Source organism: Thalassophryne amazonica, chromosome 16 (assembly GCF_902500255.1).
Source record: "Thalassophryne amazonica chromosome 16, fThaAma1.1, whole genome shotgun sequence".
NCBI lineage: Eukaryota > Metazoa > Chordata > Actinopteri > Batrachoidiformes > Batrachoididae > Thalassophryne > Thalassophryne amazonica.
Genome location: NC_047118.1, coordinates 45331586 through 45343611, shown reverse-complemented (window position 1 = coordinate 45343611; position 12026 = coordinate 45331586). Strand labels below are relative to the sequence as shown.

Below are 12026 nucleotides of genomic sequence, written 5' to 3'. Positions count from 1 at the left end.
GATAACTGTAGCAAGATGAATGACAGAAAACAGAAAATAAACAAGATTATATAAACAAAAATAGGGGGTAGCTTCTCCTTATCCTTACATTTGTTTCTGAGATGAAATGGTGAGGGTGCTGCCATACAAGGCAGCACCCTCACATCGGGGTGAATGTGAGACATTATTATAAAGCGCTTTGAGCGTCTGATGCAGATGGAAAAGCGCTATATAAATGCAGTCCATTTACCATTTACTAATTTTCTCTCTGGTGTTCTCTCTCTCTCTCTCTTCTGTGTTCAGGAGCCCTCTCTTGAGCATACAGACAGGGAGGGCTGACCGCACTCAGCTGGGCATGTCTGAAAGGCCAGCTACACTGGTGCAAGAGCTAGTGGAGAGAGGTGCGGCCACAGCACACGTTGACCGCAGTGGTCGAACACCACTCGACCTTGCTGCCTTCTGTGGTGACCCTGAAGTGGTGCGTGAATGCATGTAGTGACATCATTTCCTGTTGTTCACATCCAGCTTGTTTCATCCTCAAATCCCATCAGACCAGAAGTCTCAAACTGATTCCAGAAAGGGCCAAGAGGGTGCACTCCACCAGGTGATTTCACTGATTCCATCTGCTCAAAGTGATGTTAATCAGTGAAATCACCTGGTAGAGTGGGTGGTTGCAAAGAAAACCTGCACCCGCTTGACCCTTTCTGGAATCACTTTGAGACTTCTACATCAGACTATGAAAAGAACATGTTAGTTTGATTCCAAAACCGTGAGGGGCTGGAGATTTTTGATGCCCCTAAAACATTTAAATCAGGCCTTTGAAATACTTTGGCTGTATTAAAAAAGATGGGAAACTTCACAAAGGGGCAGGTCATTTGTAAAGAATGCTGTGCTGCTAAACCATGCAGCCGCTGTTGCTCCACTTGGGTATTCCTCAGATTGTAAACCTCCAACAAAACTCTGGTGAGAAAAGTACCTCAACTGACTTTTGCCAAGGCGGTACTCTGTCAATAAGTACTGTTTACTTTTTAAGTTCTGACAGTGTGATGAAGCAGGTTCCACATATGAGGGAACTTCTTATTTTCTATTTAAATTTTTGGTATAATTTCTTTGCATCATATTGAATCACATAGTATCACACCAATTGCATTCTGAGAATTGAATTTCCATCAAATACAAATCAAATCACATCGAATCGGGAACAGGGGCGAATCATATCGCATTGTATCATCATGTATCGCTATATGTATCGTATCACTGGTAGTGTATCGAGATGCGTATGGAATCGTTGTCAGTGATGAGATTCACATGCCTATTCCCGATACTTTGTATTACTAATTTGTGGGGGCTGGGGGTGGGGGGATAGGTCATCTCGTGATGACGCTTGTGTTAAATGCCGCTGAAAAACATGCATGTCTGAATCAGTTAAATGTTTGTCTATTAGGTGCAGTACTTGGTGGGACCATGGTGCGTTGGTTGAGCATGTGGACTGCAGTGGGATGCGTCCTTTGGATCGAGCGGTCGGCTGCAGAAACACCTCAGCAGTGATCGCCCTGCTCAAAAAGGGAGCCAAAATAGGTACACCATGTTTCCATTACTCATCTTCTGTCACAGCAGAGAAACTATAAACTTGTACAATAACATGTTGTACCACCACACTGTGTGCGTAGGACCAGCAACCTGGGCTATGGCAACCTCTAAACCTGACATCTTAATGGTTCTGCTCAGTAAACTGATCCAAGAGGGAGACAAACTATACAAGGTATAACTTTAACCACACGGTGTGTTTGCAAAAACACTACGCAACAGCATGACAGTTAAAACAACCGGCAACAGGAGAGGAAAAAGCAGTTTCCTTTCCATCAGACACAGGTCATGGATTGATAAGCAACACAAGGAAGCTCACACCCCACCAAAAATACAAATGACCTTCAATGCACGTCTGTGGACTAGCTACAACAGTGCTATAAATTTAAATGTGTGCATCCTGCTGCATCAGCTGCATCCGCCTCCAGTTTGTTTGTGCATGAAATTGTAAATTCTTCAACAACAGTTTGTGACCAGATGTCATATGCATCCATCAGCTCTACACCATGGCACAGATTTGTGTGTATATGTAGACATGTGTGTGTTTTGTGCCTAGCAGCAAGGCAAAGTGAGAGAAGCTGCTCAGTCGTATCAGTCGGCTCTCCAGAAGTTTCCAGGAGACGAACTGAAGACATTCAGACAGCTGAGAGTGTGTGTGCTGCTCAACCTGTCACGCTGCCGCCGCAAGATGGACGTGAGTGTTGGAGAAAATGTCACCTGTCATTACGTCAGGACAGCAGCTTGTTACGTTGTAGAATATAAAGTCTTTATTTTATAATCTGCAATGTGATACCTTTTTGAAAATCTTATTTGCCAGTGTCACAGAGGCTATGTTTGCACCTGTCAATCAAACAAAATTTGATTAATGCAGATTAATGATACAGACAGTTTTTTAAAGGGGTCATACTGTAGTGCAGCAGATAACAGAATATTTACAGAGGAATCCTTCACATCTGGAAAGAAGCACCAAAATAGGCACAAATACCTCTTAGACATTACTCTTTTGAAAAAACTGGGTAGCCACTTGAATTTTCAGTAGACGGCCAGGTAGGGGTCAATTGAAGAATTACACAGGAGTCAAAATTTAAAAATGTTTCAATCATATTGAAAGCTATACTACATTATTTGTCTGATCACAACGATACCAAAAAGGTATAGTTTGGACTATCTATGACTGAATGTTACGGCGTTACGGGGTAAAAACAGCAAAAAATGGTAACAAAGGTCAGCATTAGTTTGTACAGGGGTCAGATGTTAAAGTTGCTCTAAAGATTGTAAAATGTGATGCAAATTATTGGTTGAGTTAATAGGGTTTTAAAAAGGAATAGTTGCACTATGTGGCATGCTTAGTTATCATGTTACAGGGTAACATATGTCACATGTCATAGAATCCAATGGACGTCGACATTGCTCTACCTTTACCTTGCAGACCAAGAATTCAACACAGTCAAAACTATTTCATTTATTAATCCTATTAGTTCACCCAATAATTTGCACCACTTTTTACCAAAATTGGAGCAACTTTAAGTTCTAACCCCTGTACAAACTGAAATTGACCTTTGTCACCATTCTTGTTGTTTTTACCCCATAACTCCATAACATTCAATCAATCAATCAACTTTTTTCTTTTATAGCGCCAAATCACAACAAACAGTTGCCCCAAGGCGCTCCATATTGTAAGGCAAGGCCATACAATAATTATGAAAAACCCCAACGGTCAAAACGACCCCCTATGAGCAAGCACTTGGCAACAGTGGGAAGAAAAACTCCCTTTTAACAGGAAGAAACCTCCAGCAGAACCAGGCTCAGGGAGGGGCAGTCTTCTGCTGAGACTGGTTGGGGCTGAGGGAAAAAAACAGAAAAAGACATGCCGTGAAGGGGGGCAGAGATCGATCACTAATGATTAAATGCAGAGTGATGCATACGGAGCAAAAAGAGAAAGAAACAGTGCATCATGGGAACCCCCCCACAATCTACGTCTAAAGCAGCATAACCAAGGGATGGGTCCAGGGTCACCCGATCCAGCCCTAAATATAAGCCTTAGCGAAAAGGAAAGTTTTAAGCCTAATCTTAAAAGTAGAGAGGGTATCTGTCTCCCTGATCTGAATTGGGAGCTGTTCCACAGGAGAGGAGCCTGAAAGCTGAAGGCTCTGCCTCCCATTCTACTCTTACAAACCCTAGGAACTACAAGTAAGCCCGCAGTCTGAGAACGAAGCGCTCTAATGGGGTAATATGGTACTACGATGGTCCCTAAGATAAGATGGGACCTGATTATTCAAAACCTTATAAGTAAGAAGAAGAATTTTAAATTCTATTCTAGAATTAACAGGAAGCCAATGAAGAGAGGCCAACACGGGTGAGATATGCTCTCTCCTGCTAGTCCCCGTCAGTACTCTAGCTGCAGCATTCTGAACCAACTGAAGGCTTTTTAGGGAACTTTTAGGACAACCTGATAATAATGAATTACAATAGTCCAGCCTAGAGGAAATAAATGCATGAATTAGTTTTTCAGCATCACTCTGAGACAAGACCTTCTGATTTTAGAGATATTGCGTAAATGCAAAAGGCAGTCCTACATATTTGTTTAATATGCGCTTTGAATGACATATCCTGATCAAAAATGACTCCAAGATTTCTCACAGTATTACTAGAGATCAGGGAAATGCCATCCAGAGTAACGATCTGGTTAGACACCATGCTTCTAAGATTTGTGGGGCCAAGTACAATAACTTCAGTTTATCTGAGTTTAAAAGCAGGAAATTAGAGGTCATCCATGTCTTTATGTCTGTAAGACAATCCTGCAGTTTAGCTAATTGGTGTATATCCTCTGGCTTCATGGATAGATAAAGCTGGGTATCATCTGCGTAACAATGAAAATTTAAGCAATACCGTCTAATATACTGCCTAAGGAAGCATGTATAAAGTGAATAAAATTGGTCCTAGCACAGAACCTTGTGGAACTCCATAATTAACTTTAGTCTGTGAAGAGATTCCCCATTTACATGAACAAACTGTAATCTATTAGACAAATATGATTCAAACCACCGCAGCGCAGTGCCTTTAAATACCTATGACATGCTCTAATCTATGTATAAAATTTTATGGTCAACAGTATCAAAAGCAGCACTGAGGTCCAACAGAACAAGCACAGAGATAGTCCACTGTCCGAAGCCAATAAGAAGATCATTTGTAACCTTCACTAATGCTGTTTCTGTACTATGATGAATCTCTAAAACCTGACTGAAACTCTTCAAATAGACCATTCCTCTGCAGGTGATCAGTTAGCTTGTTTTACAACTACCCTCTCAAGAATCTTTGAGAGAAAAGGAAGGTTGGAAATTGGCCTATAATTAGCTAAGATAGCTGGGTCAAGTGATGGCTTTTAAGTAATGGTTTAATTACTGCCACCTTAAAGGCCTGTGTGTACATAACCAACTAACAAAGATAGATCTGATCATATTTAAGATTGACGCATTAATAATGGTAGGACTTCCTTGAGCAGCCTGGAGGAATGGGGTCCATAAACATGCTGATGGTTTGGACGAAGCACCATGAAAATAACTCAGACAGAACAACCGGAGAGAAAGAGTCTAACCAAATACCGGCTATCACTGAAAGCAGCCAAAGATAACGATACATCTTTGGGATGGTTAGGAGTAATTTTTTTCTCTAATAGTCAAAATTTGTTAGCAAAGAAAGTCATGAAGTCATTACTAGTTAAAGTAATGGAATACTCAGCTCAATAGAGCTCTGACTCTTTGTCAGCCTAGCTACAGTGCTGAAAAGAAACCTGAGGTTATTCTTATTTTCTTTCAATAGTGATGAGTAAAAGATGTCCTAGCTTTACGGAGGCTTTTTTTATAGAGCAACAAACTCTTTTTCCAGGCTAAGTGAAGATCTTCTAAATTAGTGAGACGCCATTTCCTCTCCAACTTACGGGTTTATCTGCTTTAAGCTACGAGTTTGTGAGTTATACCACGAGTCAGACACTTCTGATTTAAAGCTCTCTTTTTTTCAGAGGAGCTACAGCTCCAAAGTTGTCTTCAAAGAGGATGTAAAACTATTGACGAGATACTCTAACTCCCTTACAGAGTTAGGTAGCTACTCTGCTCTGTGTTGGTATATGACAATTAGAGAACATAACGAAGGAATCATATCCTTAAACCTAGTTACAGCGCTTTCTGAAAAGACTTCTAGTGTAATGAAAACTTATCCCCACTGCAGGGTATTCATCAGGGTAATGTAAATGTTATTAAAAAAATGATCAGACAGAAGGGAGTTTTCAGGGAAAATACTGTTAAGTCTTCTATTTCCCATACCATAAGTCAGAACAAGATCTAAGATATGATTAAAGTGGTGGGTGGACTCTTTACTTTTTGAGCAAAGCCTGGATAGAGTCTAATAATAGATTAAATGCAGGTTGAGGCTGTCATTCTCAGCATCTGTGTGGATATTAAAATCGCCCACTATAATTATCTTATCTGAGCTAAGCACTAAGTCAGACAAAAGGTCTGAAAAATTCACAGAGAAACTCACAGTAAACGACCAGGTGGACGATAGATAATAACAAATAAAACTGGTTTTTGGGACTTCCAATTTGGATGGACAAGACTAAGAGACAAGCTTTCAAATGAATTAAAGCTCTGTCTAGGTTTTTGATTAATTAATAAGCAGTCACAGATAGTCCAAACTATACCTTTTTGGTATCGTTGTGATCAGACAAATAATGTGGTATAGCTTTCAATATGATTGGAGCATTTTTAAATTTTGACCCCTGTGTAATTCTTCAATTGACCCCTACCTGGCCGGCCTACTGAAAATTCAAGTGGCTACTCAGTTTTTTCAAAAGAGTAATGTCTAAGGAGTATTTGCGCCAACTTTGGTGCTTCCTTTCCAGAAATGAACATTGATACAGTTATCTGCTCCACTACTGTGCAAAATCATACGTCACGGGAAGTCCATATTTGGACTCACACTTTTCATGTGAGCCACGCCCACTAGCCAGTCTACATCCTGTGGTAACACACTGAGGGGGGCTGTGTGAGAGAAGGGAAACTGTTCAGCCTATGGCTGCCACAATAACACCAGGGATTAAAGTTCTCCGTTGCTATGACAGACTTCCGTCAACTGAGCTGCCAAAAGGCTGGGTTTGTGCTGACGCAAAATCAAGGCTGGACGCGTATAAACATTCAGAAATTGATTTTTAGAGTAACACCTATGTTTTGTTTTTGTTGTTTCTCATGGCAGCGAGACCCTGTGTCTGTTCCTGTCATTCCTCAGTGTCCTGTCTGCAGGAGGAGATGGGGAGGGGCAGGGGGCGGTGTGTGAGACACAGCAAGCAAAGAGCAGAGCTTTATAAACATTTTAAAACTTTTCTTTTCTTTCAAAGTCTGCTCTGAGTGTGTCTGTGAGTATTCTCGCTGTGGTTAGCCTAAAAACACAGCTGCATTCCCGCGCCGCATGACAACAAACATAAATGTTTTTTGTGCGTGCGGGTGTGACTGTGTTTGTCTATATGTGGCCTTGGGTGACTTGTGGTGACTTATATTAACTTACTAAAATGACCCTTTTCAAAAACAGAAGTTTAATATTGCAGTGTAGCTATCTCTCACGTTCTTCATCTGATATCCCATCATGTATTTTGAGTGAAAATGGCGTTTTTTTTCCATAGGATTTTGGCCTTGCTGAGGAGTTCGCTACCAGGGCACTAGAGCTGAAAGCCAAATCCTATGAAGCATTTTATGCACGAGCCCGTGCCAAACGTAGTAACAGGTAACTGTGACATCATAAGGGTAAAAAAGTACTAAACTGTCCCTATAGCCCAGAATTCACTGCATGTAACTGAATCACACCTGAGGGTAGCCTATCCAAAGTGTCAGAGTCCACCACCAGTGCAGTAAAGTATTAGTAGTAGTTGTTATATAATGACTGGGTGGATCCTTGTCATTTGATTGGTGCTTTGTGTGCCAGATATATATATATATATATATATATATATGATTGGAATTTTGGAGTAGCTTGGTCAAAGGTCAAAGGGAAACATGGTCCGGAAAATATGTCTTATTTGTATATCTCAACAACGTAGAAAGCATATATTGATCAACAAAATATTTGTGGTTTGTTATGATTGACTTCATAATGAAGTCACATATCCTTAGGGCTGTTTTACTAATATTGTGGTGTGTAGAGTGCACAGGCTATGAATCAGCCCTCTGAGTTTTTTTTTTCTTTTCTGGTCAAGTTCAATTATCTCATAGTACTGAACAAAAACAGGCAACAGGCAAATAATTCTTCTGATGTTTATGCAGGGGAATAGTTTCAGCTGGTTTCTAAAGGGAAAATTCTCACTCCAATTTAGAGAACAGAAATTACAAATTTATTTTTGAAAAACAATGAGGGGTAAAAAACAAAATACCATAGTACTGTGAAACTGCCCTTTGATTATTATGGTGTTTTTCCTTTCTGTCATCTCTACTCGCTTACCATGCAGGCAGTTCCATGCCGCTTTAGAGGACCTGATTGAAGCCAGCCGCCTGTGTCCATCCAACCGGAGATCAGCGCCTGCTGGCACGGGTCAAGGAAGAGTGTCGGCAGGTTGCACGAGAGCAAGACTCTCCTCTTCCTTCTTCACACCAGGTTTATCAACAACACCCGGACATCAAGGAGGTGAGCTGCCGAGATTCAAGAGGTCTGCAGATGCAGGACAAGAAGGCAATCCGTGAAGAGGAGGAAGAGGAGCAGGAAGAAAAGTCTTCCAGTAACTCGTATGTTATTCAAGACCCGGATCGCCACTGCCCCCCCAGTATCCCATCATCCTCCTCCCTTTCCCCCACAAACATGTATGGTAATGTCTCCATTCCTGCCTCACCCTCCTCTTCCACTCCTTATCATTCTGGACCTCCTCATTCCTCCTCCTATCACCCTCCTCCCTCTCAAATCCAGTATCAGCAGAGAGCCAGCCCAATGTCTGAAAGAGGACCTCCATTGACAGGAGTTGAACATACTGGTCTACACCAGAATCCACAGTCTTCCTCAGCCTCCCACCAGTTAGACTATTCCCACCAGAACCAACAGCACCTTAACATGTCCAGTCAGAGGTCCTTTAGGAAGACTGCCCAAGGCCAACCAGCTCAACCACTAAAAATTCAAGGTGGCAGAACCAGTCAGCCAGGTTCTTCAGCTCACATAAGTGAAGGGAGTCCACCTTACTCGCAGTTTGCTCACTTACCCTACGAATTGACAGAACTCGGAGAAGCGGCTTGCCCAAACCTCCTTGATGTCAGGTCCAGCCTGCAGGTCCAGGCTAGTCGGACCTCTGGAGCTTCATATCCACAGGACAATGTGGACGTTGATCCGGTTGGTCAGGCGAGACGAGGACGAGGGGAGAGGGTGGGGATAAATCGATTCGGCCAGCCCCGTCAGCTGAGCCACAACCAGTCAAAAGCAGCCCACTACCCTATGGAAATTACTGAAGTAACATGTTCCCCTGATAGTCCACCATCATCACTAAATTATCAATACCACCACCAAGGGGGATTACGGCGCCCACTCAGTGCACACCCCACTGCCACATCTGCTCCACCCCCCAGGCCCCTAATCCACTCCCACAGTGTCAGCGTGCATTTCTCCCACAGCAGTGGCAGCCTCGCAGGAGGACAGCCAGCTAATATGAACCCAGGCTTCAAGACCTCATCCTCCAGCCAACACATGGACTTACCTTCAGATCTGGCATCTGTAGGAGGTGTTAGTGGTTCTGATGATCACCACTTTCTGGCCTCCTCTCCACAGTCAGAAATAAGCATGGCTGGAGGGGAACCTATCCTGGAGAGGTTGGACGTTCTCAGAGAAACACTCCTTTTATGGGCCTTGTTGACAAGACAGCGTGGGCGCACCCACAGTATCAGCAACAGGCAACGACTGCTTCAGATTCCTGTCTGTCCCCTTCTCGTTCCTGGGCTGTGTCTTCAGTGGACATGGTCGTTACATCTCCGAGCAAAACCCCTGCTAGTCAGCCTCAGTTCTCCTTCCTCGCCTATCACAACCGCTAGCAACAACAATGCCCACAATGGTCACCACCTTCCTGACAACTGTTATGACATATTGCCAGGCAGCAGCCCTTCAAGATGATGGCTCAGTGCAGGTTGCCAGTCAGAATCCCTCCTACCTGCACCTGAAAATGGCCCAAACTCTGCCAGTGATTCATAGCTACTCACCCAGAAAGCTTGACGGACAAAAAGGCCCCACCTCCCCCGTCAAACCAAAAGACCCTTTGTTGAGGTCCAATGTATAGAAAGAGATGGGGAGGGAGCGTAAATGATGAACATTAGAAATATTTGTTTCTACATGATTTCTTTAAAGAGTAAATGTAGTTAAAATGGACAATTAAACTCTGAAACAAAAGATATATATGTAAGTTCAATTTAGAACAAATTGTTTGACAAACGGGCAGTTTAGTGATTTAAGCAGATGGAGAATTAATGAAGGAAAGGGCAAAAAAGATGAACGTCACAACCAAAGCAGAAAGATGAAGAACATCATGAAGGGGAACTAAAAAAATGTTTAACAGTTACAGATGGCATTGAGAAAGTTGAGGTATTCCTGGGGAAAAAGTCTTTGATCACCCATAATGCACTGTTCCAGAGTGTCAAAGCTGAGAGAGTGTGAGACTCTAAACACTGGCATTTGGTCAGGAAAGCACCTTTTAATAAAAGATTTTTATGTTTGTAGTTGTAAAGAAAAACAAGTCCAAGATACAGGAGCTGAAATCTGGATTGTGTAACTACAGGATCTACGCACTTAAACACACTTCACATTACAATAACTCTGTCCAGCCCTTATGCAGAGCACATGGCTTGATAGCATAGGAGCTAGTTTGCCAATATGTATACTGGGGATTGATTCCCCCATATGATACCTATTTGTGTCCTTGGACAAGATGCTTATTCTGCATTGTCTCAGTCCAAAGTGGACAATGGCCTTGGCTGAGGCGGTAACCTGAGTTGGACTGGCATCCCATCCGGGGGAAGTCGTAAACGCTCATCCGCTTCATGCTATGGAATCCAGAGGTAAGCACCAGCAGCAACAGGCCTCGAGGCCTATATACCACTTACTACTTCCTCTCTTGATTCCAGGCTACCCATCTGTGTCCTTGAACGAGACACTTGATCTGTATCATGACATCATTCCAGTACACGCAGCTGTAAATGGGTACTGGTCTTGGCTGAGGAAGTAACCTGTGATGAACTAACCTCCCATCCATAGGGTTGTAGAATCTCATCGTCAAGCTCCGGTATCCAGGAAAAACCACCGGCCCGTGGGCCTCAGGGCCTGTGTAGGACTTACTTTTTGTCTAGACATTGTTTAAATATTCTTTTTGTCTATATCAGAATAAAATTTCAACTTTTCCTTGGCACATTTAACCAAAACAGAAAACTTGAAGATTGGGCTAATATGAAGACCATTATGGTGTAATTCAATTAAAACATTATTTAAAAAGTGAGGCTCAGGTATCAGTGTGGATTAGGGTTCTGACAGGTTTTAATTTGGTCTGGACCAAAGCTAAATTTAATCCTACCAGGAAATACTGAATGTGACCTAGACTGATTTAAAATGGATTTTAATTTGGACTGTGACACACACCTCAGTGATCCCATATTAAGCCATACTGTCAGTGACGAAGAAAATGCTGTCAATGAGTCACACTGAATTGCTAGATCTATCGGCAACATTGTTGTGTATATACGGTGCATCTGGAAAGTATTCACAGCGCTTCACTTTTTCTACATTTTCTTACATTACAGCCTCATTCCAAAATTTTAGTTTTTTTCCCCTCAAAATTCTACTCACAACACCCCATAATGACAACATGAAAAAATCTTTTTGTTTAAATTTTTGCAAATTTAGTAAAAAAAAAAAAAAAAAAAAAAAAAAAAAAAAAAAAAAAAATTAGAAATCACGTACATAAGTATTCACACCTTTTGCTCAATACTTTGTTGATGCACCTTTGGCAGCAATTACAGCCTCAAGTCTTCTTGAATATGATGCCACAAGCTATCTTTGGACATTTTTTGTCCATTTCTCTTTGCAGCACCTCAAGTTCCATCAGGTTGGAAGGGGAGCGTCGGTGCACAGCCATTTTCAGATCTCTCCAGAGATATTCAATCGGATTCAGGTCTGGGCTCCTGCTGGGCCACTCAAGGTTTCTCTGAAGCCACTCCATTCATATTTTGGCTGTGTGCTTAGGGTCATTGTCCTGCTGAAAGATTAATCGTCGCCCCAGTCTGAGGTCAAGAGCTCTCTGGAGCAGGTTTTCATCCAGGATGTCTCTGTACATTGCTGCATTCATCTTTCCCTCAATCCTGACTAGTCTCCCAGTTCCTGCTGCTGAAAAACATCCCCACAGCATGATGCTGCCACCACCATGCTTCACTGTAGGGATGGTGCCTGGTTTCCTCCAAACA

At 42.3% G+C, this 12026-nt stretch overlaps 1 pseudogene; it reads left to right on the top strand.

The window, feature by feature from the left end:
• The window catches only part of LOC117527209, a 65971-nt pseudogene extending 55768 nt beyond the window's left edge, over nucleotides 1–10203 (top strand).
• The last annotated feature ends 1823 nt before the right edge of the window (nucleotides 10204–12026 follow it).